This window comes from Hemicordylus capensis, chromosome 3 (assembly GCF_027244095.1).
Source record: "Hemicordylus capensis ecotype Gifberg chromosome 3, rHemCap1.1.pri, whole genome shotgun sequence".
NCBI classification, from domain to species: Eukaryota; Metazoa; Chordata; class Lepidosauria; order Squamata; family Cordylidae; genus Hemicordylus; species Hemicordylus capensis.
The window spans coordinates 187,139,588-187,161,309 of record NC_069659.1 but is presented as its reverse complement, the minus strand read 5'-3'; the positions used below and the strand labels follow the sequence as shown (position 1 = coordinate 187,161,309).

The window sequence follows — 21,722 nt, the reverse complement described above, 5'->3', positions numbered from 1 at the left end:
ATCTTGTTTCCTCATCTAATTCACACAATGGCAGCCCCCTTCTCCTGAAGGGGCTCTTTCCTCCCTTACAACCTCTCTCTTCTCAGACCCCTGCCATCTATCTGTCTGTCTGTCTGTCTTCCTCTCTTCTACAATCAAGAACATCTTCCGACCAGTAACAGTTGCATTCCAACTGACCTTAACTATCGCAGGCTCCTCCTCCTTATCTTCATATGGAATCTCCACTGCCCAATCACCATGGTGCCACAGGCTCCTCCTCCCTATCTGCATATGGAATCCCCACTGCCCAGTCAGGTGCTTTTGCTCACTAACTCTCTCAAGAGCTGCCATGCATGGGATTAGCCATGGGTACACCTTATAGAATTATATTTATATAGAAGATATGTGTTGTGTGTATCTATGTTTGTTGTATGCAGAGTGGCAGCTGGATATGCAGAGGACAGTGTTTTGATGGCTGTTTGGGAGAATCCAAACTGGAGAATTCATTATAAGAAAGATCATGCTGCATATTTGGTACATTTATTTTTCTGAGATTTTCTTTCAAGAGGGCTTTATGATGAGTCTCTGCAAATATAGTTGTACCCAGGTTTCCTTTGGTTGCTCCAACCTTTTCTTGTTTGCAAGCTAATCTAAAGTCTTTTGCATCACAGAATAAATTTAATAGCTTTAGGCAGCAATCCTCAAAATTCTTACTCTGGAGTAATTTCCTTTGACTTGCTTTGAAGGAAAAGATTTGAGGATTGCAGCTTCATCGGCTCTATCATGCTGCTTTGCATTAGAAATGGGGGGAAAAGACTATAGGGAGCTTTTCTGATTCATAAATTCAGTTTTTAGGCTTTTGTCAGTATAACTCCTTTGATGTGAACAAAACTCCAAATCCTTTTTATATTAAATTTAAGTAGGGAACGTGTTTAAGAATGCTTATGTATTAGCAGTAGATTCTATAAAACAGAATGATAGCACGAACTGAGATGTAGAAAACTGTCTCAAAGGGCTTTCAGTTCAGTGCCTGACTTTTGATTATTGCTGAAGTGTACTTTTTAAAGTCTAATGAAGTTCCACATTCCTGTCCCAAACTGGCCTTATAGTCAAGGTGAATTTATTTAAATCAAGGTGCTTTAAATCATGATTTAAATCACTAAGGGAAAACCTGATTTAAATCAATCTCCCCACTGATACTTCTTCACATATTTCTTAAACATGGTGCAAATCTGATAACTAAAACACGTTGCTTTACAACTTAGTTCTTTAGATAATTTGATTTTTATTAATAAACAGGCTCACTCAAGCTGCTGCTTCCAGGTGTTAAAGCAACACAAGCCCCTTCCTGCTTAACTCTCCCAGTTAGCTGCCCTGAATCTCTGAAGGAATTTCTTCAAAATATTCTCAGATATGGCCTTTCTTACAACCAGAAGCCATGACATTTATTTTTATGTGGGAAAGTATGGGAGAATATGGGAAACTGTGTTCTGAATCATATCATTCCTTTTTCTTCCCACTGTTTCTTTCTACTCTCCCTCCTTTCCTGTATTGTGTGTCTGCCTTAACCAGTTCTTCTGCCTTGGCTTAGCCCCACCACAAAACAACAATTCTACTAGCCAGCCTGTGTCATGGTACATGTTACTTTAGACTCCTTAGAAACAGAAACTGAAAGCCCAGAAGCAAGAGGAGGTATTTACTGGGCAGTGCTGGGTGGACTAGAGCTTTTTTTCATAAGATCAAACAAATGAATCCTGATATTTGATTGGCAAGTAACTTAATGTGTGTGAGGAAGTCATTTAATGGACTGTAAGCATAGGTGTAGCATATTTGTGAATGATATTTAATCTTTAAAAAATTCTGATTTGGAATTTCAAACCTGTTTTAATTTTTTTTTTTAAATTACAAAACCATTTAAGGCCATTCACACAGCCAAAAGCTTTGTGTGAGAGTTTGGGAGCTGTGTGCCCTCCTAATTTGTGCTTGTGTGTGAACAAACAACTAGGTGGGTGGAAGGTAGAGTGACTGTTGTGTGAGGTGGGAACTGGGTAGGACAGCTTTTCCTCCTACCTTGGTAAAATGTTGGGTATGAAAGCTGGGTAGGATGGCACTGTTGTACCCAGTTCATTCCTCACACCCAATCATTCTCCTTTCGTCCTATCTAGTTTACTCACCCACACATAAAAACTGGGAGTGTGCAGGCTCCCAAACCTAGGTAGTTTATGGAGGAGAGAAACACCCAGATCATATTCGGTTGAGACGGATAGTGGAACATTCAACAGAAATCACAGACATCTCCTTTTCATACCTGAGAATGTACAACCTTCAGATGTGGAAATAGCACCTGCAACCCCAAGTTCCTCTATAGAGACTATGCAGGGGCCAGCCACCAAAAATGACAATGATTCAGCTCACTACTCGTTCTGGTCAAATTATCCAGAAACCCCTGAGGTTTCAAGATGAGTAATAGACCTGCAAATTGCCAATTGTTTAGCTGTACTGTTGTAATAACAATAATTGTTGTTGGTTTAAGAAAGGGGGGAAGATGTGTGGAAATGTGTTGTGATATGACCAGCCAGTAGGTGGCACTTCCTTCTTCCTGCCTATACTTCTTGATGAACTTGTATCTTCCTGTTACACAATAAAGTAGTCTTAGCCTATAATGGCTGCCTTCCTCTGAGCTCTCATAACAGGTAGGATACTTATCCCACCCAGTTTTTGATTATGTAAACTGCCTGACTGACTTTTTATCCATTCTACTTATAGTTCATGAAAGATATGGAAGAATAGTAAGAGCTGGTTCTTACTGTCTTCACAGAAGGCAATCAACCTGTTAAAATATTTCTGTTCTGTTTGGGAACTATGCATATGTTTGTCTAGAGAAAAGGACCAAGGGGTTTCCAGATTTTTCTCCTCATTTTTTTGTATTTAGCTAAAAGTTAAAGTGGTGATTCTCTTATGTTTATCAGGCGGAGAGCAACTGGCCCTACCCAACCGCAGCACAGCACACACACCCGGCGGGCTGTTGCTAGTATCTGCCTAATGTTTCTTTTTAGATTGTGAGCCTTTTGGGGACAGGGGACCATCTTATTTATGTATTATTTATTTTTCTATGTAAACTGCTTTGAGAACTTTGCCTAAAGTTTTGCTGGTCAATGACTGAATAAACTTATCTCTCTTTGGCTGAAGAGTAGTATAGAAATATTTGTTGTAGTAGTAGTGATTGATTGAATGATTGATTGATTGATTGATTGATTAAGTGCTGTCAGGTTGTTGTCGACTCTTAGTGACTACATAGATTATCTCCAGGATAATCTGTCTTCAACTTGGCCTTTAAGGTCTCTCAGTGGTGCATTCATTACTGTCGTAATCAAGTCCATCCACCTTGCTGCTGGTCGTCGTCTTCTTCTTTAGTATAATGCAACATTCAACTTCAACTTCCGTCAACTTTCCCCAGCATTGTGGACTTCTTGAGGGAGCTGGGTTTTCGTATAATGTGTCTGAAGTATGCTAGTTTGATCCTCGTCATTTGTCCTTTGAGTGAAAATTCTGGATTGATTTGTTCCATGATCCATTTGTTTGTTGAATGAATGATAGTGAAGAATAAATTTTTGTTCACTGTGTTCCTTAGGGAGAAGGGAAAAATGATTTCAAACCACAAGGAGGAGGATTTAGATTACACGATGCATTTTTAAACATCTAATTGTAGTAAAACATCTCTCTATATATAATTATCCTGGGTGTGCCTTTCGAACGTGCGTCCTGGCAGCCCAGCTGATTGGCTGGGCTGCGGGGGCGCCGCAGGGTAAGGCGCACCCAGGAGAATTGGCTGGCTGGGCGGCTGCGGAGGCAAGGCGGCGGGCCAGGCCGCGGCGCGGGTCAGGTGGTGGCGGGCCAGGCGGTGGCGGCGGGCCCCAGCCCGGCCACAGATGTAAGGCAGCAGGGGCGGCCCGGCCCGACAGCGCGGTGGTGGTGGTGCGGCAGCGGCGGGGCGGGGCGGCCTGGCCGGGCAGCGTGGTGGTGGTGGCGGGTCCGGACCGGCCGCGGGTCGTAGGCGGCACTCGGCCCGGCCGCGGCGGTGGCACTCGGGTTCAGCTAGTTTATAGTAAACCGCCTAAAGATGCAAGTTTGGGTGCTATAGAAATAATGGCTCATCGGGGAATTGGCTTCACTACCAAGCTAGAGGTTGCCGGTTTGAATCCCTGCTGGTATGTTTCCCAGACCATGAGAAACACCTATATCAGGCAGCAGTGATATAGGATAAAACATATAAAAATCCATCTCTGCTTTGTCCCTGCCACTCCTGTAACATTCCCAGTTATCTGGCCACAACTTAGTCATAGGCTTTCAGCCTATGTTGTTTGCTATTTGATTTTTTTGTTGCTATAGCTCATAGCAGTTGTCCTAGAGGACCCTGGGAAATTGGGTTGTGCTCTTGAAGCTGAGCCATGTATGTCCCTTGCCAGGTGCTGCTTCTGGTTCCAAATGTGGCCTGGTGGGAGCAGAACTGGCCACATCCCCTTTTGATTTCAAAACAGCTGGCTCTTCAGGTCAGAAGGACTTGTAACTTTACAAGTAAACCATTCGCTCTATCAAGTGAGTGTAGGGGGTACATGGCAGTCTCTGTGACGCTGTCCTCCTTAGGCAGGAAATGCAACCACTCTTTCTTGCTACAGCAATCACAGGCTTAAATCCAACACATGCACAACTCCTCAGAAGGACCAGGAAGTGGAGGGAGCTGCCTAGGTAGGGGGTGGAATTGACTTCCTTCTGAGTTTTCAAGAAGATGGTGGGCAGGCATACCTTAGGGATTTAGGAAAGATGGAATACATGGTTGAAGCCCTTTTTGATTCTGTGAGTGAAGAAAAGGTCACCTATGATCACTCGGTAAGATAGGTACATTGCATGTAGAAAACAAAGTCTCAATTCCATTGATTAATCATCTATTTTTATTCATGTTTTATTTTAGCCTTGATTGATGAGGCTGAAATCATGCGTTCATGACTCAATAAAAGTGTCCGTTTCAGAGATTTATGAGAAAGAAAGAAATACATTTTGAGTTATGGCAAAACAAATTGTTTGGCATTCACTATGGATGGTGTTTGACAGAAATACCTTTACGTATTTATTGCAGGCCCCATTCAGACAGAACGCCAAACTAGAGGTAAATGTGCTGGAGGTTGGAGGTTGTGATTGTCCAAAACCATAAAGCCACAGTTTTATCACCCAACTGCGGATCTGTTTTCAATTCCAAACTTGAATTTGAACACTCAGTTTGTAGTGAGTTTCACTGCTGAAACCTGAGGTTAGAAGGCAGCATTGTGTTCAAATTCTGCCACTGCTATAACCTGGGTTTTGTGTGCAAGTTCCTCCTGCCACCATCGGGAGGCTTGCCCAGAGCAGCCCATAAATGCATCCGTTCTAGAGTGGCCGCATTCCTCACTGGCTGCTTCTCAGAGCTGATGCCCCGCCCTCTGCCGTCTCCTTACTCCTCCTGCCGCTGCTTGGTAGCAGGGATGCCATGTCCCTAGAGTTCATGCATTTAAGGGACAGAACCACATTGGAGCAAGCCTGCTTCCCCCTTCATATTTTGGACTTCATGTGCTCCTGAGCAAAAAAAGGATGGGTGAACAAGATCATCAGGAGAGGTCTCCAACATTTCATCACTGCAGTGCTTTGTGCACAAACACTTTAAGCCCTAGTAACATAAATAATTGAATGTAATTCTGACCACACACATCTCAATCACCCTCAGTTCCCCCATCTTTTCATCATAAGAATGAGGGCTTGCTTGCAGCTTTATTATCATGTGAGAGGTTTCCGTCTACACCTATGTCCCACCTATATTGCCTGTTACTTGCTTTGTGTGCATGTGGTTGATGCCCACACCCGTCCTGCACACTGCTGGCTTTGTATGCCTGAGGTAGATGCCTCTATCCCTCCTCCTTTTACCTCATGTGAGGAGACCGGGGTGGTGCCTCATGCCCTGCTCCTCTGCTCTCCGACTTGGAAAATTGCCACCAGCCGTGCAGTCCCAGCGTTCCACAATGGCTTCGCCATCCACGATTGGCACTGGCACCGCCACCATCATAGAAAGCAGCCAGACTGGGGATGGAAGCAGGAAGGTTTGTGCAGAGTTTTGGATGGAGGCAGAGACAGGGGTGTTTGTGGATCTCTGACCATGTCTAGCTGCAGCAGGTGTTGCAGCAGCAGTGGTGCAGCAACCAGGTGTTGCAGCAGCGGTTCAGGAATGAGATCACCTTTAACAGGATCTTTAGGTAGATGTTGCACAGGGGCTTCCAACGCAGTTGTTCACAGTGCAAGGAAGCACTGCAGCACCTAAAGAAGAAATTCAAGGAGGTGACCACCCACAGCAAAATGTCAGGACTGGAGCCAAGGACCATGGGGAGTGTACATCCCATCCCACCCCACAGAAGAGGCAAAGGGCAAGCAAGGTGGCACCACTGACCAATCTGCCAGGGAGCAACAGGCTCCTTGCACAGGGAGCTATGTCAGTCGCCACCTCTGTCCGTAAAGGTAGTTCTATGGCAGCCACAGCATGGCGCAGCATGCAACTATATAAACGTTACAGATTCGTGCCACAGAGGTTGCAAGTTGCTCAGGGGCAGCAAGTCTGCTAAGGTAGACCTCCCCTTCCTGTGAAGCATATGCGTGAAGATGCTGTTGCTGAAGCCTCCCGGGAAGGCAGGGAGCACAGTGCACTTGTGTTTGTACAGGCTATGGATGCCCCGGGGACAGACACTTCAGTCTATAGGCTCTGAGGATGAATTTGATGAGACACAAATGGAGGCCCTTGAACACCTAACACCCACCCAATATGTAGAAGAAGACAGCCAAGGTTCCCTGCCAGAGCAGGTGTGTGCGCAGGGTTTCCCCATGTAGTACAAACAGTATCCTGGAGAAACTGCTTGGAGCACAGGACACGTAGCAGTCAGAGGAACTGTCCTCTCACTCCCTGACTGACGTGGTCTCAAGGATGGGCAGTGAAAGAAGTTTTCCAGGTTCCCCACCCACACCTTTATTCATTGAAGGAGCTGGTGGTTCAGACAACACTTCAGAAGAGCAGCATTTCCAGCAGGAAGTTAAACCTGCACCTGTCCACCTAAGCGGAACAAGTTGCAGAGAGAACAGCTCTTAGGGACAGCAATATCCAAGCTGTAATCTTCACAGAATTAGCACACCATCCATCTTGGCCGCACACTTCTCTTGCATTCATTCTTACAATTAATAACATGTGCAATGATGTGTGAGTTGTATTTATTTGTTTATTTAACATATTTTTACACCGCCCCAAACCTGCTTCTCTGAGGAGAGCTGTATTTTAAATAATGCTTAGCAACAGACATTGCACACTGATCCTGCACACACATGAAAAAAAAGGAGAGGGAACACTTGTACAGTCTCTCTTTAGCCAGAGAAAGTGAAAAGAGAGGGGCTCAATCCTCTTTCCCGGGGGATGGAGGGAGGGAGGGGGGCTCCACGTCCCTTTCTTCCCAACTGGGGAAGACAGTTTGTCTTTCCCCAGGGAGATTAAAAAAGGACCTCAAAAGGGGTCCACAGGGATCTTCACAGATCTTCTTCGCAAAAAACCATTTTTCTGGATGTTCGCTTCCAATGTGGCAAGCTGATTCCCTCTAGGAATCTGCTTGTTGGTTGTAGGCTCCCATCCAAAAGTAGGGTATGAGTTTGCACTGTAGTCGCTACCAAGGGGAGTCTGCATGACTGCCCTTTTAAAATGCAGCCATCATAAACTACATGCATAAATCCCCTTCTCTTTTAGATGCTTAAAACACAGGTCACTCCTCCTGACCAAAGGTGGCGGTCACATGGCTTCGCCAGGCACTGCCTTTCCAGGCAGGTAACAGCTCCCAGAAACTCCAGCCACAATTAATTTGCATGATCTCTGTCATAGGCTCCGGGAGCAGCTACGCCAATAGGTTGCAGCATCTATTTTTCTGGTGGACTGTCCCTTCTCCCAGTCCTCCACCCCACCCCACCCCACCCCAATTTCTCAATTACTGTTCTTCATTCTTCCCCCAAGAGCCCGTTGCCATCTGGAAGTGCCCCTTGCCATCCACGTAATTGTGCTTGTGCATGCTTGTGTAGCTTGGGAGTTCTTGCAAAAGCAGTGGCACAAGTGGTGTGAGGGAAGGGTTAAAATGTCTTTGCCCTGCCAAAGGCAGGCGATCAATTCTGAAAAGGCACAATCTCACTGATCAACCCCCCCGCCCCGCCCGCCATCTAACACAGTAGCCAATAGTTGCCACTTTACTGACATGCTGGGGTTCCTCAATCCAGAAGCCGGAGGTTCCCAAACCACAGTTGATCAGCCATCTGAGGCATGATTCTTGGCTCTGCAGATTAACCACAGCTTCAGCTACTTGTGGTTTGATGCTATGTCCGAATGGGGCTGCAGTTGGTAGCTGTAGCGTAACATAGCATAGATTCCTACAACTCTGCTGCTGCTGTAACTCTGATTGTCACATGTCAGCCTGGTTCTTTTCTATCTTCTTGTTGCCTGCAAGGTGTTTTGATGCCTGCACATCTTGGTGGGATTTGCCAAAAGTGAGATTGATTGCTGCTTTCCGAATACCTCTAAAGCCCAGCTTGTGGTCAGAGAGGAGCTCCTGTCTATTTCTCAGTGGGCATAAAAAGATGCATTCACAACTAGTGAGCTCATGTGTGAACCCTACAAGTAATCCCAATTTGGTTATTGTAAATTCCTGTGGGGAAGAGAGAGACTACTGTCAGGTCTGGCACTGGCAATTATGGGCAACATTTGAGAACTCAGAACATCTCTTTCTCCCATGGTAGTTCTAGATATACACCTAATTGCCCCATGTGAGACCCCAAATTTCCTTTCCTGCTGGCTGCTGGGTTCTAGCAGCAGCTGTTGTGGTAGCAGCTCTGGGATGCTGCTCTCTCTTTCCCTTCTTTATCACCCCCCTCTGCTGCTCTGGTGGCTGCTTCAGCAGAGAAACAGGGGGTCTTGGAAGCCCTGGTCTCTCCTCCCATTCTCCCATTATCCTCAGAGAGTAAAGGTAAAGTGTGCCGCCGAGCGACCACGGCGCCCTGTGGTTGTCTTTGGTAGAATACAGGAGGGGTTTACCACTGCCTCCTCCCACGCAGTATGAGATGATGCCTTTCAGCATCTTCCTATATTGCTGCTGCCTGATATAGGTGTTTCCCAAGGTCTGGGAAACATACCAGTGGAGATTCGAACCGGCAACCTCTGGCTTGCTAGTCAAGTCATTTCCCCACTGCGCCATTAGGTGGCTTACCCTCAGTGAGTAGAATGCTGCAAAAGCACTCTGGGAACTGTAATTTGTCAGAAAATGTCAGATGCTTTGGGAAAATGAAATTTCCTAGGGTACCTGGTGAGCATTCCTAGCTGCATTTTTCTCAGTGAAAAGGGGAAGTGAAAGGAGACAGGAACCTCCCTACTTCTCTAGCTGCTTTAGCAGCTGCAAGTTTCTGGAAGTAAGGGAGTAAGAGAGGGAGAAAGGAATTATTCTGATCACATTCTGAACTGGAGAAAAACTCAGGGCTCACCCTCATATTGACAGTGAGCATTGTGAGCCATCAAATTTCGTATTCTGAATCTCTACTATTTAGAGAGCTATAAAATGCCCTCCCAGAAGAACTTCGCCATGCTCCCTCTCTTGGGTTTTTTTTTTTTTTTAAAGATCCCAAAGCCCACCTCTTTAGAGAGGCTTTTAAAATCTCTTAATTGATGGACTTTTTATTTTATTTTTTCTTTAATCAGTTGTTTTCAATTGAGTTTGTTTTAATTGATTTTATTCTATGCTGTTTTATTTGTTTTAGACTTTATATTGCTTTTACTGTTGTGAACAGCCCTGAGCAGTATTGTACTCGTGCGGTGGGATATAAATATTATAAATAAATAAGATAGTTAATTGGCACTCTACATTAACCATTGCTACCCCTTATAGGAGTAACCGCTAAATTCTCACTCAGACTGCTTGTAAATTTGATGACTGGATTTTGGTAAGCCTTTGAGAGAGAAGTGTGAATTTTCAGTGTGAACAGCTCTATTTATGTTCCATAGTCCCACAATTAAACTGTACTAGGTATAAAAACAAGTGAAATTACTTATAGTGTTGTTTGTCCTTCTGTTGTGATGGAAAATAAACTGTACTAACGGATGCAGTATGCAGTGATAACAGAATATATGTGCTTTTTTAAAAAGTCATTGACAAAAAGCAATTAAGATATCTATCCTCACCATCACTGCTCTTGCAGTCAGCAAGTTGGAGCAGAGACATGGGCCAAGATACATGGACATACATAGATTGATGAGCCCACTGTGGATTTGTAACACACAGGCAACGTACAAATCTTCTAGACATATATATTTCCAAACAGAATCAAACTCAGGAGCAATTGGTTCTTCCTGTTTTAAGAAGAAACTACCTTTGCAGAGTCCTGTTTGGCCAGCCTTTGTGGCCATCACAAAGCCTCCGCCCTCTCATCTTCATCTCAGCTGTGCTGATTGGCTGGCATATGTGGGAGTGACAAAGCCACTCCCCCATTAACCAAAGCAATGTCAGCTTCAAAAAAATACACTTTTTTAAAAAAGTTGAACAAATGTCTTGAACATCTTTTAATTCAAATATGTTGACTTTTTTTTACAAAATAAAAACTGCTGAATAAATTATTTAAATAGATAAACTTGCCAGGCACCTGAAACAAGGGTTGGGTGGGGGGATGTAGCCTGAAGCATGGGAGCAGGGGTAATATCTTCTTGGAATCAGAGCCAAGTACTTGTGTCAATACACTTCTTGATATAATAATACAAGTACTTATATCAATACAAAGCCAGGAAAAAGCCACAGGGAAAACTGCATTGCTTCAGGAGGAAAGGACTTCTAAAGGGACTGATTATCAGCTTAGGATTCAGTAGTCAAGCTAAATCTTGGAATAATCATTTATCATGTTTATTATATTTTATGTTCTATCCTTCTACACAAATCTCAGGCAGTGCATATGGGGTTATCTGAACAATCCTAGGAGGTAGGTTAGGCCATGCGAGAGTGACTGGCCCGAGGTCAGATAATTCTCACTGACCTCAAGTCACTGAATAGACTTGTTTGCATCTACAAGTTGCTAGGTTCATTTTTGTTCTACACTATATATTTGGCTCAGTTTCTAACCCACCCTTTCCCAAGGGCTTGGGATGGAGGCAACAATCATTCAAGTTAACCAACAAACAGAGTAGAATGTCCAAAATATGTAGAAATTCACACAACATCCTATCCCTGTGATAACATTTGCTGGATTTGGAGTTATTAAAGAAGGCCTGTGTGTGTGGGGGGGGGGGATGTGTCACTGTCTAGTGTGTCTGATTATTGATTATTGTGTCTTACATTGATATTGGCTTTCCTTCTAAACCTATGTCCCTGTTGAAGAGAGATCAGACATCACAAACACACAACTGATTAATGTACATCTCAGAAGAGGTGATTTTTTGTTTTTCTTAATTATCATTAGATACTTATATCAACATGTATTTACCTCGATTTGTAAAATATCTGTTTGATATGTTTAATAGCCTCTAGTGAATAAACATTGCAAAAGTGCATCTGTTCTGGTCTGTTTATATCCCCAAATCTGTGCCATAAAGTGTCAGCAGAAACGGGAAACTATTAATTTATTATTGTATGTAGAAAACTGTTAACCTGTTTTTCAGTAAAGTAATCTCAAGATAGGGAACAGCAATTATTAAAAGGCATAACTGATAGTATTTCAGACAGCAGTGGCATACAGTAATTGCAGTTCTGGTTGGCATATTCCACAGTCAGAAGGTAGTTTGAATATCAAAGTTTTCAAGTCTCATCTAAATAGATCTTATTTATTTGTTATTTCTCTGTGTAAACCACTCAGTCATTTTTGGAAGGGCGATATAGAAATCAAATAAATAAATAAAATAAAATAAATAGATCAGGCAGAATCTAGCAGATTTCTTGTATCAGATGGTTTCATTACATTGGAGCTGCAAGAACAAAAAAATCTTTTTGGCCGTTGCCACTAATTTCTCTGTGTTATTTGCCGTTCTAAGCTTCAGGGTGGGGTTGCAGAGGCCCCCAACAGTGTTCCCTCTAACAGAAAATCCCAGATTTTGCTGACTACAACTCCCAGCATCCTCAACCAAAGTCCACTGCAGCTAAGGATTCTAGGAGCTGTAGTCAACAACATCTGGGATTCCCTCTTACAGGGAACAGTGACCCCCAACCAAACAATTTCAGCAGCTTTTCTCCAGTTTTGCTGTTATATCTGGTAAGGTTCATACTCTGATCCCGAAATGTTACATTTTTCTGCTGTGGCAGCTCATTTCCTTAATGGTGATGGTTGAGGTGTCAGTGATGAGATAACCTCTGGCACTTCATTGATACCTGGGACTTGAATGGTATCTCACTTCTCACCCTCCACAGATTTCCTCCTCAGGGATACTGACTGGGAAGAAATGGCAATTTCCCAAATTTACCCTGCAGGTAGGAGCAGACATTGATAGGAGTCTTCTCTCTTCAGAATCTTTCATGAGGCTGAATTTCAGCCTGCTGCATTGCATATATGGTATCAATAATTACTGGGCATTTATTAAAGTGATAATGAATGTGAGAAAGGGGAGGTAAATCTTCAATCAGTTGCTATTTTGCTGCAAAAATGAAATTAAAATGAGATGGAGTGACAGAAGTACAACTTTTATTTGCCAGCTAGAAATAAGTCTACTCCTTTGTTGAGACTGCTATAGCAAATTTTGTGTAAAAAAAAAATGCAGTACACAGAGTATTTGTATGCATACATTTTTGCAAACACGTTTGTAAAACTCACGGAGTTTGGGTCAGCTTCTCAGAACTTGAAATGCTCTATTCTTTGGAACAGTCTCAGATGGGGGAACATGGTCAGTGTTGTGTACAGGAACTCAGCATTCCTGATATGTTAAACATAAACGGTTGTGTTAATGTTAAGAACGGCTATATACCCCTGCACTCTGTTGATTCAGTTGGAAGGCATGGGCCAGACCATCAGTCATCTGCATATAAAGTATGCAGTTTGTTGCTCTTTGTTTTGTGCTCAGAAGGGAAAGTCAGTGTGAAAAGTGCCCAAATTGATGGGAGCAGCAGAGTGTGCAATGTCTGTTGCTAAGCATCGTTCAAAGCGCAGCTCTCCTCAGAGAAGCAATTGCAAATATGGCATCATTGTACTCAACCGATCTAACTCCCGGGTGTATTTGGAACCCTGCCTCTTAGTGGCACAAGTCTGTTCTTAACTGCTATTTATTTCCTTTCATACTACAGAGTCAATGCGAAGAAAAATGTGGATTTTGTTCCATAGCTTTGTCATAAAAATTATTCCCTATAACCCAGGCTAAATGTTAAATTTTGCCTCGAGTGCACCTATGCTGAGTTATGTATAATAGCTTCATAATGTCCTGTGCTTGTGCTCAGGGGAGAAGCAGCTGGAGAGGAAAGGACTGTTTCCCGCTGTTTGTAATAGGGGCTCTTCTGCCCCTATTACAAGCTGCTTTGAGTGGCAGAGCAATAGGACCCCTAAGTGCATGCTCTAAACCCACCTCGTTAGGCTTGTGGAACATCTGTTGGATCAGGGGCCTAGAGAAGATTCAATCAGGTCCTCGCCGTCTAGTTTTGCTGGCATTTGACTAAAATAATTTGGTTTAATAGTAAGGTTTGACTTTATATATTTTGTTGTACTCAATGTGTATGAGGAGCACTAATGCTACTAGAGAAGATAGTATCTCTCCTTTAGAGAGGAGAGCTGGTCTAGAGAGGAGAGCTGGTCTTGTGGTAGCAAGCATGTCTTGTCCCCCTAGCTAAGCGGGGTCTGCCCCTGTTGCATTTGAATGGGAGACCACATGTGAGCACTGTAAGATATTCCCCTGGTGGGGGATGGAGCTGCTCTGGGAAGAGCGGAAGGTTTCAAGTTCCCTCTCTGACTTCTCCAAGACAGGGCTGAGACAGATTCCTGCCTGCAGCCTTGGAGAAGCTGCTGCCAGTCTGTGTAGACAATACTAAGTTAGATAGACCAATGGTCTGACTCAGTATATGGCAGCTTCCTTTGTTCCTAAGATGTAGCTGATAAACTTTAAAACTAGGTTGACTCAAATTCTGGCTGCACCGGGAAATTTAAAAGTATCATTTGCAAAAGGATGGCACAGCAGCTAGAGGGGCAGGGGAGAGTCTTTTAGCTTTCTCACCACAAAGGGATGATGAAATATGCTTTTAGCCTTTGTGGTAACTTAAAGCTCCAGCTTCAAAGATGAGTAGTGTTCACTCATTCTCCAGAAGTTGCAAACCTGGGAAAGAGGGGTGATGCAAAAGTCTGCCATGAGGCTCCGTGTCTCCTCAGATAACAAAGCCTGCCGGTTGTCATTGCTTTAGCTGCATTTGTACTTCACCCCAATTATCTCAAGTGCATTTGAGATCCCACACATTCAGACGTGTGTGTGCGGGCGCGGTCACTGGATTTTGTAATTCCTTTTATCAGAATATGAACCATGACAACTTGCAATGCTTGCCTTAAAAGTGATGCAAACATTACAGCCCCCCAAGTTATTCTTTGGCTTCTATTTTAAGCAGACAGAAATTCCTGTCTCCAACCCAACTGCTTTCCAGCTATTTATGTGACATTGCACTGTGTTGAAAACTGCACTGAGAATCCTTTCAGGAATGCAGAGCACGGTATTAGGTCACAGAAGCAGCTAACTAACATCGACCTTGGACATGATTTGAGGACACAGGATATAGCAGCCTCGGGATCTTAAGGAGATCTTGGTCTGGGCAGTGCCCGGATACTCATCTTGCCTGGAAATGTGGTGTGAGCCACCTTGAGTTCCAAGATGGAAGAAAGGTGGTATAGAAAATGTAACAAATCTCACTTACTGATTGCTGCTCTGGCACTGGTGGCAACTGCTGCTCCAGTGTCAACAGCAGCAGGAAAATGTTCCCTTTATCAAGTGCCCCTGGGAAAACTATATTTCCCAGCATTCACCAGTTAAGGATGTTTGGGGACTCAAAGGGGGGGCACAACAGTTTCAAGAAAATTTAAAACACTTCAGAAAACCTTTTCCCTGAGAACTGCCCCCAACCCTTTTGCTTGTAATTCCTGGTCCCAGTACAAATTGAGCTTTGCAGAGCTCACCCATTTCTCATATAAATATGTTTTGACTTCATTGCCTTTCTCACATAAGAACAGTTAACGAATATTAAGAATAGATGCACTGAAGATTGTTGTGTATGCAGCCCCAAATACCCTTATTGCTAGAAAAAATCTGCAAATGGGACATCTTATTCCTCTTTTCCTAAAATGTGTGATGTGAAGTATATCTCATAAAAGCCATTTTTCGATATCAGAAATGGAGCCCAGAGTGGTGGTACAATGACAGCTAGAATTATATCTATACATGCAGAATGCAAGCTGTATTTGCAAGTGCATAGAAGCTCATTACAAATCTTAGCACAGACTCACCCACTGACCTCAACAGTAAAAAAAAACCAACCCACAGTGCAACAAATACTATGGCTATGATAGATCCCCCCCCCCACCAATGTTGTCATTAAGTTCACAATAGAAGTGCTGTTGGATTTGGTGCTGGCAAGTAGAGAGATATAATAAATAAGATGGCTGTTGGGAATGTTTGGATCAAGTGATCATGGTGTAATTCTGTTGATTGGCTATCTTGTGACTCTGTTGGTTGTATCTCTGTTGGTTGTATCTCTGTTGGTTGTGTCTGTGGAGACACAGCTGAGAAGCTGAGAAGGTGAGCAAGCCTTTCTAAGCATCTAGCCTTTTCTCCCTCAAACAAACTAACAAGAAGAGGAGAGTTTTGCAGGGGCTGTTTCTCTTTAAGGGGTAGGTCTTAGTCTCTCTATCTTTGTGAGTGTTACTTGTTAGGGTTCCTTGCTAGGGTTCCTTGTTAGGGTTAAGATATCAGAGGGCTAGGAGTTCTTAGGGTTCCCTAAAGGCACTGTTTGCTGATTGGTGGGGGTGGAGTCAGCTAGGGCTGGGCGGGGCCCCACATTTCCTTTCCTTTGGCTCTCATCCTGTGTGACAGTTGGAAGGCTACTTTACATATGAGGTGAAGGCCTGAGAGCGTAGCGAACAGAGCATAGCGAACAGGACGTAGGAGTTTTGCAGGAGTTTAGCGGGAAGTGTGCGGGGGAGCCTGGAACGAGCCCCTGAAACCGCGATCGCAATCGCGATCACAAGGAGCCTGGTGGAGAAGAGAATGTAAGTACATATCCCTCCCTCATATCCCTCATATTCTTGGGAAAGGCTGTTTGGACAGTTAAATAGCTGACCATTACAGCTGAGACCTATCCTAACAAAATATCTAATAAACGGACAATAAGCTCCCTAAATACTGTAAAGAGCTAACTAAAACAGTATGAAGATAGAAGGTCAGCAGGGGAAGGGGCACTTCCCAGTGTATTGCACAGATTGCCACATGTACGACTATTTGCCCCATGGGCAGAAGTCGTGGGTGTGTGCTCGGTGCAAGGAGCTCCTGGCTCTTAGGGAACAAATCCGTTCCCTCGAGACCAAGGTGGCGGATCTGGAGAAGCTCAGAGAGACAGAGGGGCTAGTAGTGTGCACGGATCGGTTCAGAGGCCATTCTACTGGCCTCCGAACCGGTCCGGACAAGGGGTGGTTTTAGTTCGGGAGGGTTAGGGTGGGGGGGTCCATTAAGGGCGGGGGGGGCTTTACTCACCCCTCCCGCGCTTTGCTGCTTCGGCGCCATAATTACTTTAAAAAATGCGCCGCAGAATCATTTGCCGCTCCGGGGCTCCTTGACTTCAAAATCGGGCGGCAGGATACTTCCCTGCCGCCCCCAAAGCCCCCTCAAGCCATTTGAGCTCTTTAAATCTCGCCCCGGACCGAGTGCTAAAGCGCTTGGGCGGGCGGCGGGGAGATGTCCGTCCGTCCGCCCGCCCCCTTCCCTGCCTTCTGCGAAGTGCAGGGAGCCTTCTGCGCGCGCGTGCGCAGAAGCAGGGAGCCTTCTGCGCGCGCGTGCGCAGAAGCAGGGAGCCTTCTGTGCGCGCGTGCGCAGAAGCAGGGAGCCTTCTGCGCGCGCGCGCGCAGAAGGCTCCCTGCACTTCGCAGAAGGCAGGGAAGGGGGCGGACGGACGGACGGACATCTCCCCGCCGCCCGCCCGAGCGCTTTAGCACTCGGTCCGGGGCGAGATTTAAAGAGCTCAAATGGCTTGAGGGGGCTTTGGGGGCGGCAGGGAAGTATCCTGCCGCCCGATTTTGAAGTCAAGGAGCCCCGGAGCGGCAAATGATTCTGCGGCGCATTTTTTAAAGTAATTATGGCGCCGAAGCAGCAAAGCGCGGGAGGGGTGAGTAAAGCCCCCCCCGCCCTTAATGGACCCCCCCACCCCAGTGCCGAGCCGCAGGTCCGCGGTCCGGTGCACACCCCTAAGAGAGGCATGTGGACAAGACCTTCAGGGATGTGATAGAGGCATCCCACTCCAGGGCCGGTAGCTCCTCTGCTGTCAGGGAGAATGAAGGTCTTGGGCAAGGAGGACATCAGTCTGAGGAAGAGGGAGATGCTCCTTTAGAAGGGACCCCTTCCGTGGATGATGAGCCCATATCCTCTCACACAGGGGATACTCCTCTGTGGGGTGGGGGCCTCCTTGTAGTTGGTGATTCGATCATTAGGGGGATAGAGAGATGGTTTTGTGACCCGTGTGTTGACCGCACGGTGACTTGCCTGCCTGGTGCGAAGGTTGCGGACATTACGCAGTGTCTAGACAGGCTCCTAGGCAGTGCTGGGGAGGAGATAGCTGTCGTGGTGCACGTCGGCACCAACGATGTGGGGAAATGCAGTCGGGAGGTCCTGGAAGCCAAATTTAGGCTGATAGGTAGCATTTTGAAGTCCAGGACCCCCAAGGTAGCATTCTCAGAAATGCTACCTGTTCCATGCGCAAGTACAGTGAGACAGGCAGAGCTGAGGGGTTTCAATGTGTGGATGACACGTTGGTGCCGGGAGGAGGGGTTTAGATTTGTTAGGCACTGGGACACATTTTGGGGCAAGCAAGGCCTGTACAAAAGGGATGGGATGCACTTGAACCAAGATGGAACCAGACTGCTGGCGCTTAAAATCAAAAAGGTTGCAGAGCAGCTTTTAAAATGACACTTGGGGAACAGCCGATGGGAGCTGGGCAGTATCCCGTTTGGCAAAAGCCATCCTTTAAAGTGTGAGGCTGCAAAGAATGCAAATAAAACAGAAGGGGATGGAGCAAAACCGCATAAAGAACAGATGGGAGCCTGTGCCAGCAGGTCAAAGAGTCAAAAGAGTAGCATACATCAGGGGAGAGATTCAGCGTATAGGGGCTTGTATGCCAATGCCAGAAGCCTCCGAACCAAGATGGGTGAGCTGGAGTGCTTGGTTGCTAACGCAGAAATAGACATAGTGGGCATAACAGAAACATGGTGGAACAGTGAGAACCAGTGGGACACTGTTATCCCTGGGTATAAACTCTACAGAAAGGACAGGGAGGGGCGCCTTGGAGGAGGGGTAGCACTGTATGTTAAAGAAGGGATAGAATCTAATAAGCTAGAAAACCTAAGTGGACTGGAGTCCTCCACAGAAACCCTGTGGGTGACTATACAAGGTCGGAAAGGAAACGTGCTACTGGGGACATGCTATCGCCCTCCGGATCAAAATGATGACAGTGACTGGGAGTTGCAGGAGGAAATCAGGGAGGCGTCAAGGAGAGGCAGGGCTGTAATAATGGGTGATTTCAACTACCCACACATAGACTGGGTAAATTCACATTCAAGTCAGGACAAAGAGGTCAAATTTCTAGATATGCTAAATGACTGTGCCCTAGAACAGTTGGTCATGGAACCAACCAGAGAGAAGGCGACCTTAGATCTAATTCTGAGTGACACCCAGGACCTGGTGCGTGATGTCAGTGTCATCGACCCTTTAGGGAACAGTGACCATAGTGCCATCAAATTCAGCATACATGCGGGGAGAAAATCACCAAGGATGTCTAACACGGACATTTTGAATTTCAGAAGAGGAAACTTCTCCAAAATGAGGAGTATGGTGAAAAAAAAGCTGAGGGGGAAAATCAGGAGAGTCACTTCGCTCCAGAGTGCATGGAGTTTACTCAAAACCACAATACTAGAAGCCCAGTTAGATTGTATACCCAAAAGGAGGAAAGGTACCACTAAGTCCAGGAGGATGCCAGCATGGCTAATGGGTACCGTCAAGGAAGCCATAAAAGGGAAGAAGACTTCCTTCCGAAATTGGAAGGCCTATCCAAACGAAGAGAACAGAAAGGAACACAAACTCTGGCAAAAGAAATGCAAGGTGACAATAAGGGAGGCAAAAAGAGAGTTTGAGGAACATTTAGCCAAACGTATCAAGGGGAATAACAAAAACTTCTTTAAGTACATCAGAAGCAGGAAACCTGCCAGGGAGGCGATTGGGCCATTAGACAATGAGGGAGTGAAAGGGATTATTAAGGAGGATATGGAGGTTGCAGAGAAACTGAATGAGTTCTTTGCATCTGTCTTCATGGCAGAGGATACTGAGCATATACCTGTTCCTGAACCAGGCTTTTTAGGGATGGAGGCTAGAGAGCTGAGTCTGATAGAAGTGACAAGGGATGATGTTCTAAACTGTCTGGAAAAACTGAAAGCTAACAAATCACCAGGGCCGGATGGCATCCATCCAAGAGTCCTCAAAGAACTCAAATGTGAAATTGCCGACCTTCTTGCTAAAATATTTAACTTATCCCTGAAATCGGGCTCTGTACCAGAGGACTGGAGAGTGGCAAATGTAACACCGATTTTCAAAAAGGGATCCAGGGGAGATCCGGGAAATTACAGGCCAGTTAGCCTAACATCCGTTCCAGGCAAATTGATGGAAAGCATCCTCAAGGATAAAATTGTAAAGCACCTAGAAGAACAGGCCCTGCTCGGAGTGAGCCAGCATGGCTTCCGCAAAGGTAAATCTTGCCTCACCAACCTTTTGGACTTCTTTGAGAGTGTCAACAAGTGTGTGGATCAAGGTGATCCAGTTGACATAGTCTACCTGGACTTCCAAAAAGCTTTTGACAAAGTTCCTCATCAAAGACTCCTGAGGAAACTTAGCTGTCATGGGATAAAGGGACAAGTACATGTGTGGATTGTTAACTGGTTGAAAGACAGGAAACAGAGGGTAGGTATAAATGGAGAGTTTTCACAATGGAGGGAAGTAAGAAGTGGGGTCCCCCAGGGATCTGTACTGGGACCGGTGCTTTTTAATGTATTCATAAATGATCTAGAAGCAGGGGTAAGCAGCAACGTGGCTAAATTTGCAGATGATACCAAACTCTTCCGGGTGGTGAAATCCAAAACGGATTGTGAGCAGCTCCAAAAGGATCTCTCCAACCTGGGGGAGTGGACGACAAAATGGGATGCACATTGGGACGAAAAACCCCAACTTCAAGTATATGCTGATGGGATCCGAGCTGTCGGTGACGGACCAGGAGAGGGATCTTGGGGTTGTGGTTGACAGCTCGTTGAAAGTGTCGACTCAATGTGCGGCAGCTGTGAAAAAGGCAAATTCCATGCTAGGGATCATTAGGAAGGGGATTGAAAATACAACGGCTAACATTATAATGCCCTTATACAAAACTATGGTGCGACCACACTTAGAGTACTGCGTACAGTTCTGGTCACCACATCTTAAAAAGGACATTGTTGAACTGGAGAAGGTACAGAAAAGGGCAACCAAGATGATCAGGGGACTAGAGCACCTTTCCTATGAGGCAAGACTACAACACCTGGGGCTTTTTAGTTTAGAAAAAAGATGACTGCGGGGAGACATGATAGAGGTCTATAAAATCATGCATGGTGTGGAGAAAGTGGAGAGAGAGAGATTCTTTTCCCTCTCACACAACACTAGAACCATGAAATTGATTGCCAGAAGGTCTAGGACCAACAAACGGAAGTACTTTTTCACGCAACGCGTGATCCACTTGTGGAATTCTCTGCCACAGGATGTGGTGACAGCCAACAACCTGGATGGCTTTAAGAGGGGTTTGAATGACTTCATGGAGCAGAGGTCTATCAATGGCTACTAGTTGGAGGGCTGTAGGCCACCTCCTGCCTCAAGGGCAGGGTGCCTCTGAGTACCAGTTGCAGGGGAGTAATGGCAGGTGAGAGGGCATGCCCTCAACTCCTGACTGTAGGCTCCCAATGGCATCTGGTGGGCCACTGTGCGAAACAGGATGCTGGACTAGATGGGCCTTGGGCCTGATCCAGCAGGGCTGTTCTTATGTTCTTATCATGTGGGTAGACTTTGGGAGTGGTCAGGGGAAGGGCTGAATAAGCGACCTAAAGAGGAGGCATTTCCAGTTGGAGAGCAGTCTTGGACCAAGGATGGGTTCTAGCCCTGACTCATGAGAGTTAAGTTTTCAGTCAGGCTAGGAGGCAGATGCTAATAGAGAAACTGGCCTCTCATTCTGAGGCTGAACTGCCAAGCAAAGCAGTATGGCTTTTAGGCAAGGACATCAGACAGGAGCTAGTCCAGTTTAATTTAATTGGAACTAGAACTGCAAGAAAAGTATTCCGTGTTTAAAAGGTGAATTATGGCAAGCAAAGGAGGTTAATTGGAGAGGGGAGTTGGCGTTAAGGAACGTGTGCTGTTAAATGAAAGCGAGAGTAAGAATTCCTTCAAATCA

General features: G+C 45.4%; 1 protein-coding gene across 11 annotated transcripts in view; it reads left to right on the top strand.

Moving 5' to 3' along the window:
• ENOX1 (ecto-NOX disulfide-thiol exchanger 1) overlaps positions 1 to 21,722 on the top strand; it is a 577,422-nt gene that overhangs the window by 224,059 nt on the left and 331,641 nt on the right. Inside the window, exon 1 of one of the 11 annotated variants that reach the window (XM_053307425.1) lies at positions 2,613 to 2,672. The exons of the other annotated variants lie outside the window; for them this stretch is intronic. The gene's annotated coding sequence lies outside the window, so the exon portion shown is untranslated. Of the gene's footprint in view, positions 1 to 2,612; positions 2,673 to 21,722 lie in introns of those variants that run through there. 11 annotated transcript variants of the gene reach the window in all.